This window comes from Diabrotica virgifera, chromosome 1 (assembly GCF_917563875.1).
Source record: "Diabrotica virgifera virgifera chromosome 1, PGI_DIABVI_V3a".
Classification (NCBI taxonomy): Eukaryota; Metazoa; Arthropoda; class Insecta; order Coleoptera; family Chrysomelidae; genus Diabrotica; species Diabrotica virgifera.
This window is the reverse complement of record NC_065443.1, coordinates 33,726,303-33,732,302: the sequence shown is the minus strand read 5'-3', so window position 1 is coordinate 33,732,302 and position 6,000 is coordinate 33,726,303.

Below are 6,000 nucleotides of genomic sequence, written 5' to 3'. Positions count from 1 at the left end.
CATCTTCGAGCTTCCTCGTTTCTCACTCTATTTCTTAAGCTTATTCCAAGCATGGATCTCTCCATCATTCGTTGTGTCCTTTTCAATGTTTCCGCTTATGTTTTTGTGAAAATTAATATAAGGTTTCTGCTCCGTATGCGAAAACTTGTAGAACGCATCGGATAAAAACTTTCCATTTTAAATGGATTGGGATATTTGTTTTAAATACGTCTCTCATTTTTTCGAATGCACTACAACCTAAACTTATTCTTCTGAGTAGCTCTCATATTTGGGTTTTTTGCGTTAACCTTACTTCGAAAATATCTCTTAATTTAATTTGAAACATTTTTACTACTGGCGACCAGATTTTTCCTCTACTACGTCGAGTTTCTGATATTTTCTGCGACCCTGTCCTGCTCACAATCTTCTTTTCTCTTTGCCAATAATTGTTGAGAGCAGAAGAGGTTGACATATCCATCTATTTGTTGCTTAAGATATTTTAATTATTTACGTAGCCGGATTTAAGGCAGTGGAGACCCCTGCGCAGAATTGTTGTGGGGGCCCTCTCCTACTATATTTTGAAATTCAGAAAAATTTAAAATAAAATTTGTTACAGTAAAATATTAGAAACAAGCATAGTAGGATGTAGAGTTAAAGTCCGGTTACTTTTCGAGATTTTTTACTTAAACATTCCTTGACTATGTCGGACATTTCTTATTGCTTTAAGACATCGTGTTCAATGCTCATTATAGAGAGATGATTCAAACGCTCTTGGCCCATCATAGACCGAAGTCAATTTTTAATTAACTTAAGTTTTGAGAGTAGGGCTTTTCATTGACAGTCATTTGTTTCGAGCTTCTGTCATGTATGTTGTATAATCTGTGTATAATATTAATATACACGGATTATACGACATATGACAGAAGCTTAAAACAAATGACAATCGATGAAAAGCCATATTAACTCTCCCCATTACAGTTAGTTGGTATCGGAAATATAAATGAAGTATCACCTCAACATTTGGAAACGAATCATTCGCATTCTTTTCTTCTAGCAATCGGTAAATGTAAAGTTCTTTGCTTATATCTAATGAGCAGATATCCTCTTTGAAAAATTCTACAAAGTGTATTAGTTCGACACCTAGGATTTAATCTAAATCATTACTACAGATTGTACCCAGTGGCGTAGCTAGCGTGGGTGACATCCGGGGCGGTAATCCATGGTGTCACCCCAAATCCTAAAAATAAAGATTGTTAAAATCAACGAAAATCCGATAAACCTATGTTTTGAATAATGAAAAAATTAAGAATTATGGTTAACGAAACTGCAGTAAATAGCTGCTCATCATCATCATCCTCTAACCACTATCGTCCACTGCTGAACATAGGCCTCTTTTAAGTTTCTCCATGTCTCCCTATCTTGTGCTACCACTATCTAGTTCCCGGCAGTTCTATATAACAGTTTATTTACTTTTTTGATTTACATTATGTGAATGAATTAAAATATTTTTTTAGCTTTATTAGCGACAAACTCTGAAATTACATTTTCTATATTTTTGTTTTGTGTTGCTTCATGTTCGATAGTTAATCATTATCCAGCCTCAAAAGTCCACTGCTGAACATATACCTCCTCCCTCATTTCCAACCCCATATATCCAGCGCCGCTCTGGTCCAGTTTTTTTAGCTTTCTTAAGTAGTCAGTCCATCTTGTAGGCGGTCGACCGACGCTTCTCTTATCTTCTCTTGGCCTCCATTCCCGTAACCTCTTCGTCCATCGCCAATCTGTCGTTCTGGCTATGTGTCCTGTCCATCTCCACTTCAACCTGGCTATCCTTTCGATGACGTCAGTCACCTTTGTTCTTCTCCTGATTTCTTCGTTGTTGATTTTGTCTCGCAGAGTTATTACTAATATTGACCGCTCCATTCTCCTAACATTGACCGCTCCGTTCGATAGTTAATAAACCTAGGTTATTTAGCCTTGTTGACGTCATTGTTTCTCGCAAGAAATTCTTGATTGATTTTAGCTTCCCAAAACTTCTCTGACATGAAGCAACCGATACAAAAATGGTCATAAACAATTTTAAGGTGACCATTAAGTTTGGGAGAGATTCCATAAAATCCCATTCCACAATGAATTTTAAAAAGTCTACAGCTAACCATTTAGATGCTGTAATATTGGCCGCTTGTAAAAGTCTTCTGAGCCTTGGTATTTCTAGCAGGAGGTCTTCTTCTGATACCTTTTCATGGTAAAAGTCACAAAATGTTGAAACAGCTAATTTCAACTGTTCGTGTAAGAGCACAGTGTGTGTCTGCACAGCCTCGAACAATGAAGCCATATTAATGGACTGATCTGGTTTCGAGTTCAACATTGAATGTCAAAACATTCCAACATAGTAATATCTTTTTAAAGTTCTGCTCGAAGTGTAAGTCCTATATAGGTAGCTAACTCACCATCCATTCGTTTTCTACGTCGAATTAGTTTTTAGGTGGAAATGTCGTCGTCCTCATATTTTGTCGTGGCAAAATCTATGCAATACTTTATTTATAATAATATGATTACGTTTTTCTTCAATATAAAGACGAAGTGCCCCTATTTTGGTCATGATTGATCAATGCCTTTAATTACACAAAGCGGGCATGAGGTTATGTGCAGCACCTCTGGTGTATAAATTTTCTTGTTGATGAGAGAATTTGTAAATTGAAGCAACAACAATATAAAAATGTTCTGCCAATACTTTAACTGCAGCCAGCATAGTGCGCAGTGACTGAGAACTCCAACGCGTTGTGGAAAGTCGCTTAACAGATGTTTTGCTGTGTTTAATAAGCACTTCCTAGGAGCTAATGGAAACATATAAAAAAACTTAAAAATTGCTTCTACAGTAGTTCTGAAAAATATTACACAAGATGTGTTTTGTGCAAAAGAGTGCTGGCCATATAAATTAATTAAATGATCAATAGATCCGAAGAAAATACACCATCAATTTCAAGCTTCTTGAGAATTTCGTTACTTAGATCAACTTAGATTAACTACTTTTTTACTTTTAACGGAAAAAATCCAAGAAATGCCTCTTTGACCTCGACTTCTCTTGGTTTCGTCACAGTATAAAGAGGAACAGTAAAATTTCTTCTATGTAGGCACTTTGATCTCAAGAAGTACTACCGGCAGTATACGCAATTGGTAATTCACCAGTGGTGGATGCAGGTTTTCCCTGTTAACCTGTACGTTTCTACGCGACCAGCAATGCGAGAGTGGTGCAATGCGCCGTTTTTACTTCTTACTTCTTTACTTCTTTTTACGATTTTACTTCAAATTTTTCGGAGAGAAGTTCTACTATCCCTCTTTATACTGTGGTTTCGTGTGTTCACAAAATAAGATCGAACTTTAGATTGACACGTGAGTAAAGTCACAAATTAACGATTTATTCTTTTGTGATCATGTCTCTCGGGTGTCACCCCTGAAGGGGTGACACCCGGGGCGGACCGCCCCCCCCCCCGCCCCACCCTAGCCACGCCACTGAACTTTGATAGCTCTGAAGCTAAATGATGTCTTCTTCTTCATGTGCCGTGCTTGATTATCAAATTGGCTATAGTAATTTTGTTCACGGCAGCTCGGAAAAGGGATGTAGAGGATCTGTTAAACCATTCCCTCAGGTTTTTAAGCCATGACCTTCTTCTTCGACCTGCCCTCTTCTTCCGTCTACCTTGTCTTGTATTTTATTAAATGAAATATATTTTATCTCTCTGGGTGCAGCATGACATGGCCAAAATATTGTACATATATGCATGACCAAAATATATCTAACTGTTTTAAAAATCCACAATTGGAATGAATGCATTTATATGCAGAAAGCCTCTGACTTAAAGAGGTAATGAGGTGATCTATAATAGCGATAAAATTTTAAGTCCTAAATTTCTCTAATGTTGTCATTTCAGTCTCTTGAGATGTTCGCTAATCCAGTGGAGTCACTCGAATATTCCGTAGTAATTTTCTATGTGTCGAATAGTCTTGACTTCCGCTTACCATCGCGCCTCGCGTCTCATATGTTTTGAAATTGTCACGTTTTGACTGTATAAATTCTTTACGTGGTCTAAGTACTGCCACTCCTGAATTAAGTGCAATATTTAGATCTTGGAGAATACGACTTGGACTGTTTGTTTTCTCTAAGATTTCATTCCAAAATATTGCAAATATTTCTGTTTGAAGTAAGCACATTCGATTAAACAAACAATTTGTGTCCCTACGAGTCTTAAATTGTTGCTTCTGAAATTTTGAATAAGTCTACTTTAGTCTGATTATAATCTTTAACTAGTGACTTTGCGGTATCACTTCTGGATAACCATCTAGTAGTATTTACTGTTTTAGGAACAATAATATTTCTGCCACGGTCTGCGTTGCTGTCGCTCAAAGATGCAGCTTTTAAATATTTGATTAACAAGTTGTATCTATATATAGAGGAAGTGAAAATACATAATATAGTTCTTTTAACAAATCAGATAATGATGTAGCAGCAGAACAACACTCAGCTGCAGCTTTTGCAACTAAATTTAGAGAGTGGACGGCACAAGTGTTTGTATAAAACAAAAATAATTATATGTGCATTTGCTGATATTTTTTGCGTTTGAGGCTTTGTGGGAGCCCCAAACAGCTGCCCAACCTGCCACCCCTTAAATCCGGCCCTGAATATTTACTAATTATTGAGTGATTTCAAAAAAGTTTTATTCAAGTTTTCCCAAAAAAAATGTACAACCATTTTTATTCTTTTATTTTTATCTCAAATAATTTTAAAGCTTCACAAATGTAAATTTTTAGCTCTGTGACTTTGTAAATCGGATTAATAAGAGACTAAAGCTCAATATAACGATGCTCCATGCCAAAAAAGAAAAGTCAATTATATTCAGCTCACTAGGGAAACAGACCCCCAAATTTAATCTTTCATGAGCCGTTTATCGCAAGGATTATAATTTCACCCAAATTGAACAGACTCAATTACAAAAAAATGTCGTTTCGGGTCTTTATTATATCAATAAAACACAATTATTTTCAGAAGACGTTGATAGGTCCAGATGAGAGAAAAGAAATTCCAATTTTTCATCGGTTGCTTATAGGTATAGTCCATGTTGTGAAACCTCTCCCGTGTGAAAAATTTTCTGTTTCAGTTTCTTTACGAAGAAGTGAAAGGCAGAATTTACAAAACAGTCATTAGACCAATAATGACATACGCGGCAGAAACACGACCTGATACAGAAAGGACAAAAAGAATGCTAGAAACAGCAGAGATGAAAACATTGCGAAAAATCGATGGTAAGACGATGTGGGATAGAGCTAGAAGTGCAGATATACGAAGAAGATGCAAGGTGGACAACATTAATGACTGGGTGAAAAGCAGACGAATAGAATGGAACGACCACATCCGAAAAATCATCCTTTTCATTAAAAATCCTCCATGCGAGGCGACCATTCTGCTATCTGACACCGCAGTATTCAAATGGTAAGGTTTTTTGACCTTACCATGATCAAATATTCGTTTTATATATAATGTAATTTTCGTGTGAAAGTCCTTTGTGGTCGTTCTTGATGTTTAACTTTTCTGAATACAAAAATAACCAACAGCAAATTGAACAATTTTTTAAACAGACAGACAAGGTTTTTTCCAACCAATAAAAAACTACATAAGAAACAGAAATATTTAATATCATAAATGGAACCCATCTCTCTTCATAGTGGTATTTTGACCTTTTTGACCTAGCTCCGAAGATGGCTTTATAAGCCGAAAGCGCTCAGCTAAGAATTATTAATTTTACACACTTCAAAAGTACACTTCTCCCCCTTTTACCTGTTGTCATAAGTGTTTACGAAACTATTTCAGTCTTTACATTCAATATAAAATAACTCTACTTTTATAACTTATTTTAAAGGAAAGCGTATATTGGGATGGGTTGTAAAATTGACTCCTTAGGACAAAACCCAAAAAATCCCAATAAGTCTTTATTGCATTAAAATTTTTCTCATACTCGAATTTTC